Source organism: Arachis stenosperma, chromosome 4 (assembly GCF_014773155.1).
Source record: "Arachis stenosperma cultivar V10309 chromosome 4, arast.V10309.gnm1.PFL2, whole genome shotgun sequence".
In the NCBI taxonomy this organism is placed as follows: Eukaryota; Viridiplantae; Streptophyta; class Magnoliopsida; order Fabales; family Fabaceae; genus Arachis; species Arachis stenosperma.
The window spans coordinates 107,981,980-107,993,416 of record NC_080380.1 but is presented as its reverse complement, the minus strand read 5'-3'; the positions used below and the strand labels follow the sequence as shown (position 1 = coordinate 107,993,416).

The window sequence follows — 11,437 nt, the reverse complement described above, 5'->3', positions numbered from 1 at the left end:
AATTAAAATTTAAAACAATTAAAAAGAATTTTTGAAAAAGAGATGAGATATTTTCGAAAATTAAAGAAGAAAAAGTAGTTAGGTGGTTTTGAAAAAGATAAGAAACAAACAAAAAGTCAAATAGTTAGCTGAAAAAGATATTAAAATCAAATTTGAAAAGATAAGAAGATAAGAAGTTAGATAAGATATTTTGAAATCAAATTTTTGAAAAAAAGATAAAATTTTGAAAAAGATATGATAAAAAGATAAGATAAGAAGATATAATAAAAAGATAGGATTGAAAAAGATTTAATTTTTCAAATTAAAATTAATTACTTAACTAACAAGAAACTAAAAGATATGGTTCTAGAATTTAAAGATTGCACCTTTCTTAACAAGAAAGTAACAAACTTCAAATTTTTTAATCAATCATATTAATTGTTAGCATAATTTCGAAAATTAAGATAAAATTAAGAAAAAGATTTAATTTTTAAAAAAGTTTTAAAAAGATAAGATTTTTTTAAAATTGAAAATTTGACTTGACTTGTAAGAAACAACTAATTTTAGAAATTTTTGACCAAGTCAACTCAAATTTTCGAAAATTTGGAGAGAAATAAGGAAAAGATATTTTTTATTTTTAAATTTTTAATGATGAGAGAGAAAAACACAATTATGACCCAAAACATGAAAATTTTGGATCAAAACCAATTATGCATGCAACAACACTATGAATGTTAAGATGAACACCAAGAACACTTTGAAGATCATGATGAACATCAAGAACATATTTTTGAAAAATTTTTGATGCAAAGAAAACATGCAAGACACCAAACTTAGAATTCTTTAATGCATGGACACTATGAATGCAAAATGCATATGAAAAACAACATACAACACAAAACAAGAAAATATCAAGATCAAACAAGAAGACTTGTCAAGAACAACTTGAAGATCATGAAGAACACGATGAATGCATGAATTTTCGAAAAATGCAAGAAAAATTTTTAAAGCATGCAATTGACACCAAACTTAAAAATTGACTCAAGATTCAAACAAGAAACACAAAATATTTTTTGTTTTTATGATTTTATGATTTTTTTTGTATTTTTATTATTTTTTTTCGAAAATTATATTTTTGAAAAACAAAAATAAAGAAAAAAATTTTTGAAAGATTTTTGAAAACTTTTTTGAAAGGAAAATAAAAAGAAAATTACCCAATCTGAGCAACAAGATGAACCGTCAGTTGTCCAAACTCGAACAATCCCCGGCAACGGCGCCAAAAACTTGGTGGACGAAATTGTGATCATCAACAATGGCTCCAAAGATTTGGTGCTCTCAAACGTGAATCTCACTTCGTCACAACTCTGCACAACTAACCAGCAAGTGTACTGGGTCGTCCAAGTAATACCTTACGTGAGTAAGGGTCGATCCCACAGAGATTGTTGGTATGAAGCAAGCTATGGTCATCTTGTAAATCCCAGTCAGGCAGATTCAAATGTATTAAGAAATTATAGTGGACGAAGATTAATAATAAATAAACAGGAAATAAAGATAGAGTTACTCATGTAATTCAATGGTGGGAATTTCGGATAGGTGTATGGAGGTGCTGTGCTCCTTCTGAATCTCTGCTTTCTTACTTCTTCCTTCCAGTTTTTTATCACTCCTTTCCATGGCAAGCTGTATGTAGGGCATCACCGTTGTCAATGGTTACATCACATCCTCTCAGTGAAAATGGTCCAAATGCTCTGTCACAGCACGGCTAATCATCTGTCGGTTCTCAATCAGGTTGGAATAGAATCCAGTTATTCTTTTGCGTCTGTCACTAACGTCCAGCCTTCAGGAGTTTGAAGCTCGTCACAGTCATTCAATCCAGGAATCCTACTCGGAATACCACAGACAAGGTTAGACTTTCTGGATTCCCATGAATGCCGCCATCAATTCTAGCTTATACCACGAAGATTCTGATTAAGGAATCCAAGAGATATGCGCCCGGTCTAAGGTAGAACGGAAGTGGTTGTCAGTCACGCGTGTTCATAGGTGAGAATGATGATGAGTGTCACGGATCATCACATTCATCAAGTTAAAGTGCAACGAATATCTTAGAACATGAATAAATCGAATTGGATAGAAAATAGTAGTAATTGCATTAAAACTTGAGGTACAGCAAAGCTCCACACCGTTAATCTATGGTGTGTAGAAACTCCACCATTGAAAATACATATGTGATGAAGGTCCAGGCATGGCCGAATGGCCAGCCCCCAGATCTAAGAACTAAACGTCTAAAGATTGAATAATAAAATCAAAGATTTAATAATACCATCAAACATTTTTAATAAACTAGTAAAAAGTTCTATTTATACTAAACTAGCTACTAGGGTTTACAGAGGTAAGTAATTGATGCATAAATTCACTTTCGGGGCCCACTTGGTGTGTGCTTAGGCTGAGCTTGATCTATCCACGAGCTGAGGCTTCTCTTGGAGTTGAACACCAAGTTGTAACGTGTTTTGGGCGTTCAACTCTGGTTCGTGACGTGTTTCTGGCGTTTGACTCCAGAATACAGCATGGAACTAGCGTTGAGCACCAGTTTACGTCATCAAATCTCAAATAAAGTAGGAACTATTATATATTACTGGAAAGCTCTGGATGTCTATTTTCCAACGTTATTGAGAGCGCGCCATTTGGAGTTCTGTAGCTCCAGAAAATCCATTTTGAGTGTAGGGAGGTCAGATTCCAACAGCATCAGCAGTCCTTTGTCAGCCTCCTATCAGAGTTTTGCTCAGGTCCCTCAATTTCAGCCAGAAAATACCTGAAATCACAGAAAAACACAGAAACTCGTAGTAAAGTCCAGAAATGTGAATTTAGCATAAAAACCAATGAAAACATCCCTAAAAGTAACTAGATCATACTAAAAACTACCTAAAAATAATGCCAAAAAGCGTATAAATTATCCGCTCATCACTCATGTATCTCCGCACTAAGCCATCGCACCTGTAGCTGAAAGGGATGGAAATAGGAGGTAAGAACTGGGGAGTTCTTAGTAGAATTAGGGTTAGAAGTTTAGTTCATTTTATATATACTTGGTTAGTAATTAAAGTCAATAAGGGACAATCCAACTCAACAATTATAGAACATAGAATTCAAACAACCGTTTAACACAGCCACAGCCACAAGAAACACACTCACAAACAAATATGTGTAGACAAGTATGATACATGTCTATTCCTATCGCAGGACATGAGCTCATGTGTCGATTGCCTACCTACTCCCGTCATTACTCGGGCACAAGTCTCAGATATGGCTTTTCAGATGCATACAATGTGCATATAAGTCTTACGGCTAGGCCACATATAGTGTAATTTTTAAATGTATTTCATTATATTTACATCTGGAAAACAGTTCTCAGTGTGTGGGCATTCCCATTATACATTTGGCACTAAGGTCCAAACAAGGTCGCATCTGCTCTCTTGTGGCAGATAGTCTTTTAAAACTTTTTCTTTATCTTTTTCCTCTACTCTATTGTGGTAGAGATCCCTTTAGTTAATATATTATTTTATTCCTGCTCTCTTTAGATTATTGAAATTAGTTTTGTAATTATATACGTTTTGGAGTATTTTTGGTAATAAATAAAGTACAGGGACAAAATGGATATTTCATAAAAGTTAGAGTGTTACACAAAACACTAAACATCAAGCTTCCAGGACTCCAATTCAATTCCAACAAGCTCCAGTTTGCTAAATTAACACCAAATTCAACACAATTCAATCTATTTCTATAAAATTCACCAAGTTATTAACTAGAGTTCACACAATTAGACAAACCACAAGGATTTAGAGTTTTCTTACCTTATCCATTGATGATTAGAGTAAAACCAAGCAATTATCCAATATTGGATTGTACCTATACCACCAAAATCATCATAAGTCCTCAATTCCCAAACAAAAAATGTGAAAAATAGAAGAACAAAGAGCTGGATATGAAACTAAAAGATTATTACCACAATATTTGTTAGAATTGAAGAGGACTCCAAGATAAATGTGTGGCCGCTGACAGCTCATCAATCGGAGCTCCATATTAAAAGTTACAAGGATTTAAAGTTGGAAGTGGAATTAGGAGTTAGGGTTTGTTTTTTATTCTCCTCCCCCAAATCTCAGTTCAGCGTGCTTCAAATGAAAGAATGAGGAAGATAAAGATGAATTCTTATATTTATATAGTGGTCCTTGGGTCTGATTTGGATTTGGTTCAACCAGTTTGACCTGTTGGCCTGTTTTTGGGTCAAAAATTTTAAAATCAGTGTCAAAATTCATATTTAAATTATTTTTACCCTTCTAACTTATCAAATTTAATATTTTAATTTTTTAAATAAAAGATAATTTATTGGTTAATTACTTATTAATTACTCGAGATTTATAAGGGTGATACAAAAATGGCAGTAGTAAAGGACGGCGAAGAGAAGAGGAAAAAGAGCAAATGAGAAAAGAGAAGGAGCTGTGACAAAAGAAAGGTTAAGATTAGGATAGAATTAGCAATTTAAAAAATAACTATCATCAAAATTTGTATCTTTTATATTATTTTTTAATGTTACAACTTTAAGGAGAGATGCTCAAGACATGTGTTTTGTTTATATATATTTGTCATGTCCATACAAAATTTGTGTCTTAACAAATAAATAAAAGACATGTGGCACCGTGTCCAGATCTGTTGAACAAAAATCTCGTTAACCTTGTATATGAATCATGAATAACCAACTTTTTTTTAATTTAAATTATTATAGTACACATTAGAACCCAAAAAAATAAAGTAATAAAAAAGAAGAAAATAAAAATAAAAACACTACATATAATAGGAAATAACTTGTTGAAACATAAAGTTATTTAAGGATGGCAAAGTGAGCCCCATCTTACTCAAATTTGCTCATAAATGAAGAGGTGTAGGTGATGAGCGGATAATTTATATGTTTTTTGGCATTATTTTTAGTATGTTTTTAGTATGTTTTAGTTAGTTTTTATTATATTTTTATTAGTTTTTAGTTAAAATTCACTTTTCTGGACTTTACTATGAGTTTGTGTATTTTTCTGTGATTTCAGATATTTTCTGGCTGAAATTGAGGGACCTGAGCAAAAATCTTATTCAGAGGCTGAAAGGGACTGCAGATGCTATTGGATTCTGACCTCCCTGCACTCGAAGTGGATTTTCTGGAGCTACAGAAGCCCAATTGGTGCGCTCTCAATTGCGTTGAAAAGTAGACATTCTGGGCCTTCCAGAAATGTATAATAGTCCATACTTTGCCCGAGATTTGATGGCCCAAACAGGCATTCCAAGCCAGCTCAAGAATTCTGGCGTTTAACGCCGGAACTGGCACAAGAATGGGAGTTAAACGCCCAAACTGGCACAAAAGCTGGCGTTTAACTCCAAGAAAAGTCTCTACACATGAAAGCTTCAATGCTCAGCCAAGCACACACCAAGTTGACCCGGAATTAGATTTTTATGTCATTTACTCATCTTTGTAAACCCTAAGCTACTAGTTCTCTACAAATAGGACCTTTTGCTATTGTATTTTCATCTTGGTTCTTCTGGTTCCCTCTCTGGGGGCCGAAGCCAATGATCACCATTATCACTTATGTATTTTCAACGGTGGAGTTTCTACACGCTATAGATTAAGGTGTGGAGCTCTGCTGTACCTCGAGTATTAATGCAATTACTATTGTTCTTCTATTCAATTCAGCTTATTCTTGTTCTAAGATATCACTTGTTCCTCAACTTGATGAATGTGATGATCCGTGACACTCATCATCATTCTTACTTATGAACGTGTGCCTAACAACCACCTCCGTTCTACCTTAGATTGAGTGGATATCTCTTGGATCCCTTAATCGGAATCTTCGTGGTATAAGCTAGAATTGATGGCGGCATTCAAGAGAATCCAGAAGGTCTAAACCTTGTCTGTGGTATTCTGAGTAGAATTCAAGGATTGAATGACTGTGACAAGCTTCAAACTCGCGATTGTGGGGCGTTAGTGACAGACGCAAAAGAATCACTGGATTCTATTCCGACATGATCGAGAACCGACAGATGAATAGCCGTGCTGTGATAGAGCGCGTTGAACATTTTCACTGAGAGGACGGGACTGTAGCCACTGACAATGGTGATGCCCAACATACAGCTTGCCATGGAAAGGAGTAAGAAGGATTGGATGAAGACAGTAGGAAAGCAGAGAGACGGAAGGGACAAGGCATCTCCATACGCTTATCTAAAATTCTCACCAATGAATTGCATAAGTATCACTATCTTTATTTTATGTTTTATTTATCTTTTAATCCTCCATAACCATTTGAATCTGCCTGACTGAGATTTACAAGATGACCATAGCTTGCTTCATACCAACAATCTCCTTGGGATCAACCCTTACTCGCGTAAGGTTTATTACTTGGACGACCCAGTGCACTTGCTGGTTAGTTGTGCGAAGTTGTGATAAAGAGTTGATATTGCAATTGAGCGTACTATGTTGATGGCGCCATTGATGATCACAATTTCGTGTACCAAGTTTTTGGCGCCGTTGCCGGGGATTGTTTGAGTTTGGACAACTGACGGTTCATCTTGTTGCTTAGATTAGGTATTTTTCTTCAGAATTTTTAAGAATGAATTCTAGAGTTTCAAGGTGATGTTTTTATCATCACCAAAGCTGATTGATTCTCATCAATTTAGCTCTTGAATGTAATGTCCTACTGAAGCTTGGCTAGCCATGTCTAATTTCTTTAGACTAAAGCTTTAGACTAACATCGCATGATTCCTGGAATTCTTATTAAAAATTTTGAATCTCTTTATCATCTTTTCCATATAATTTTCGAAAAAGCACAAAAAAAATTATAAAATCTTAAAATCAAAAATATTTTTATGTTTCTTGTTTGAGTCTAGTGTCTAATTTTAAGTTTGGTGTCAATTGCATGTCTTTATTCTTCTAATTTTCGAAAATTACATGCATTATGTTCTTTATTGATCTTCAAGTTTTTCTTGATGATTTCCTTGCTCTGATCTTTAAATTCTCTTGTCTTGAGTGTTTTGTTGTTTCTCATATGCATTCTCAATTTGTTAGTGTCAGTAGTATACAAACTTCTAAGTTTGGTGTCTCGCATGCATTGTTTATTTGATCTTAGTGGCATTTTGATTATTCCTCATCATTAAAAATTCAAAAAAATTTTAATTTGTGTCTTTTCAAGTCAATAATACAGAGAATTGAAGATTCAGAACATACAGCAGAGGAATTACACAGAAAAAGCTGGGCGTTCAAAACGCCCAGTGAAGAAGGAAAATTAGCGTTTAAACGCCAGCCAGGGTACCTGGCTGGGTGTTTAACGCCCAAAAGGGTAGCATTTTGGGCGTTAAACGCCAGAATGGATACCATTCTAGGCGTTTAACGCCAGGATGGCACAAGAGGGAAGATTTTGTTTTTAATTCAAATTTTTTCATGTTTCCCTAATTTTTCAAAATCAAATCTTTTTCAAATCATATCTTTTCAATCATATCTTTTTAATCACATCTTTTTCAAAATAGTTTTCAATCATATCTTTTTGATTTCTAATTTCAAAATCTTTTTCAAAAATCACTTAATTTCTTTCCCAATCTTAGTTTTCGAAAATCACCAATCAATTTTTCAAAATTTCTTTTAATTATTTCAAAATCTCTTACTTTATTTTCGAAAATTCTTCACCTCTTCTCACATCCCTCTATTTAACGACTAACACTACTCCTCAATGCACAATTCAAACTCTATCTTACTTGATAAGTTTGAATTCTTCTGCCTCTTCTTTCTATTTTTCTTTTCCTCTGACACTTCAAGGAATCTCTATACTGTGACATAGAGGATTTCATATTTTCTTGTTCTCTTCTCTTTCATATGAGCAGGAGCAAAGACAAAAGTATTCTTGTTGAAGCTGACCCTGAACCTGAAAGGACCTTGAAGCGAAAGCTAAGAGAAGCTAAAGCACTATTCTCTGTAGAGGACCTAACAGAAATCTTCAAACAAGAAGAAGACATGGCAGCCAAAAACAACAACAATGCCAACAATGCAAGGAAGGTGCTGGGTGACTTTACTGCACCTACACCCGACTTCTATGGGAGAAGCATCTCTATCCCTGCCATTGGAGCAAACAACTTTAAGCTTAAGCCTCAATTAGTTTCTCTAATACAACAGAATTGCAAGTTTCATGGACTTCCATTGGTAAATCCTCATCAGTTTTTAGCTGAATTCTTGCAAATCTGTGACACTGTCAAGACCAATGGGGTTGACCCTGAGATCTACAGACTTATGCTATTCCCTTTTGCTGTAAGAGACAGAGCTAGGAAATGGTTGGACTCACAACCTAAAGAAAGCCTGAACTCTTGGAAAAAGCTAGTCAATGCCTTCTTGGCAAAGTTCTTTCCGCCTCAAAAATTGAGTAAGCTTAGAGTGGAAGTCCAAACCTTCAGACAGAAGGAAGGTGAATCCCTCTATGAAGCTTGGGAAAGATACAAACAATTGATCAGAAAGTGTCCTTCTGACATGCTTTCTGAATGGAACATCATAGGTATCTTCTATGATGGTCTGTCTGAACTGTCCAAGATGTCATTGGACAGCTTTGCTGGAAGATCTCTTCATCTGAAGAAGACGCCTGCAAAAGCTCAAGAACTCATTGAAATGGTTGCAAATAACCAATTCATGTACACTTCTGAAAGGAATCCTGTGAACAATGGGACGAATTAGAAGAAAGGAGTTCTTGAGATTGATACTCTGAATACCATACTGGCTCAGAACAAAATATTGACTCAACAAGTCAATATGATTTCTCAAAGTCTGTCTGGAATGCAAGCTGCACCAGGCAGTACTAAGGACGCTTCATTTGAAGAAAAAGCTTATGATCCTGAGAACCCTTCAATGGACGAGGTGAATTACATGGGAGAACCCTATGGAAACACCTATAATCCTTCATGGAGAAATCATCCAAATCTCTCATGGAAGGATCAACAGAGACCTCAACAAGGTTTCAACAACAATAATGGTGGAAGAAATAGGTTTGGCAATGGCAAGCCTTTTCCATCATCTTCTCAGCAACAGACAGAGAATTCTAAGCAGAGCCACTCTGACTTAGCAACCATGGTCTCTGATCTAATCAAAACCACTTAAAGTTTCATGACTGAAACAAGGTCCTCCATTAGAAACTTGGAGGCACAAGTGGGTCAGGTGAGTAAGAAAGTTACTGAACTCCCTCCTAGTACTCTTCCAAGCAATACAGAAGAGAATCCAAAAGGAGAGTGTAAGGCCATCAACATGGCCGAATTTGGAGAGGAGAAAGAGGCAGTGAGTGCCACTGAGAAAGACCTCAATGGACGTCCACTGGCCTCCAATGAGTTCCCTAATGAGGAACCATGAGAATCTGAGGCTCACACTGAGACCATAGAGATTCCATTGGATTTACTTCTGCCATTCAGGAGCTCTGATGAGTATTCTTCCTCTGAAGAAGACGAAGATATCACTGAAGAGCAAGTTACTAAGTACCTTGGAGCAATCATAAAGCTAAATGACAAGTTATTTGGTAATGAGACTTGGGAGCATGAACCCCCTTTGCTCACCAAAGAACTGGATGACTTGACTAGGCAGAGATTACCTCCAAAGAGACAGGACCCTGGGAAGTTCTCAATACCTTGTACCATAGGCACCATGACCTTTGAGAAGGCTCTGTGTAACCTAGGGTCAAGCATAAACCTCATGCCTCTCTCTGTAATGGAGAAGCAAGGGATCTTTGAGGTATAAGCTGCAAGAATCTCACTAGAGATGGCAGACAATTCAAGAAAACAAGCTTATGGACTTGTAGAGGATGTTCTGGTAAAGATTGAAGACCATTACATCCCTGCTGATTTCATAGTCCTAGAGATTGGGAAGTGCATGGATGAAACCATCATCCTTGGCAGACCCTTCCTAGCCACAGCAAAGGCTGTGATTGATGTTGACAGAGGAGAATTGATCATTCAAGTGAATGAAGAATCCTTTGTGTTTAAGGCTTAAGGATATCCCTCTGTAACCATGGAGAGGAAGCATGAAGAGCTTCTCTCAAAACAGAGTCAAACAGAGCTCCCACAGTCAAACTCTAAGTTTGGTGTTGGGAGGCCACAACCAACTTCTAAGTTTGGTGTTGAACCCCCACATTCAAACTCTAAGTTTGGTGTTGGGAGGCTCCCACATTGCTCTGAACATCTGTGAGGCTCCATGAGAGCCCACTGTCAAGCTACTGACATTAAAGAAGCGTTTGTTGGGAGGCAACCCAATGTTATATTTATCTATTTTCCTTTGTTATTTTATGTTTTCTATAGGTTGATGATCATGGGAAGTCACAAAATCAATTGAAAAAGCAAAAATAGAATGAAAAACAGAAAAAAAACAGCACACCCTGGAGGAAAAGCTTGCTGGCGTTTAAACGCCAGTAAGGGCAGCAAATGGGCGTTTAACGCCCAGTCTGGCACCATTCTGGGCGTTTAACGCCAGAAAGGGGCACCAGACTGGCGTTTAACGCCAGAAAGGGGCACCAGCCCGGCGTTTAACGCCAAGATTGCAGAAGGAGCATTTTTGCTCGTCACTTGGTGCAGGGATGAATTATCCTTGACACCTCAGGATCTGTGGACCCCACAGGATCCCCACCTACCCCACCACTCTCTCTCTTCTTCACCCATTCACCAATCACCTCAATAACTCTTCCCCAAAAACCCCTCACCTATCAAATCCCACCATTCTCTTCACCACTCACATCCATCCTTCATAAAACCCCACCTACCTCACCATTCAAATTCAAACCACTTTCCCTCCCAAACCCACCCATATTGGCCGAACCCTACCCCTCTCTCCACCCCTATATAAACCCATCTTCACTCCTTCATTTTCACACAACCTACACACTACTTCTCCTCCTTGGCCGAAAAACAAAGCCACCTCCATCTCCTCTATTTCTTCTTCTTCTACTCTCTTCTTTCTTCTTTTGCTCGAGGACGAGCAAATCTTCTAAGTTTGGTGTGGTAAAAGCGTTGCTTTTGGTTTTTCTATAACCATTTATGGCACCTAAGGCCGAAGAAACCTCTAGAAAGAGGAAAGGGAAGGCAAAAGCTTCCACCTCCGAGTCATGGGAGATGGAGAGATTCATCTCAAGGGTGCATCAAGACCACTTCTATGAAGTGTGGCCATGAAGAAGGTGATCCCCGAGGTCCCTTTCAAACTCAAAAAGAGTGAATATCCGGAGATCTGACATGAGATCCGAAGAAGAGGTTGGGAAGTTCTTACCAACCCCATTCAACAAGTCGGAATCTTAATGGTTCAAGAGTTCTATGCCAATGCATGGATCACCAAGAACCATGACCAAAGTGTGAACCCGGACCCAAAGAATTGGCTTACAATGGTTCGGGGGAAATGCTTAGATTTTAGTCCAGAAAATATAAGGTT

At 37.0% G+C, this 11,437-nt stretch overlaps 1 non-coding gene across 1 annotated transcript; it reads right to left on the bottom strand.

Annotated features, from left to right (window-relative positions):
- Window positions 1-8,413: 8,413 nt before the first annotated feature.
- On the bottom strand, window positions 8,414-8,521 carry LOC130977814 (small nucleolar RNA R71). The gene has a single exon (XR_009085489.1). It is a non-coding gene; the product is annotated as a small nucleolar RNA R71 (small nucleolar RNA).
- Between the last annotated feature and the right edge of the window lie 2,916 nt (window positions 8,522-11,437).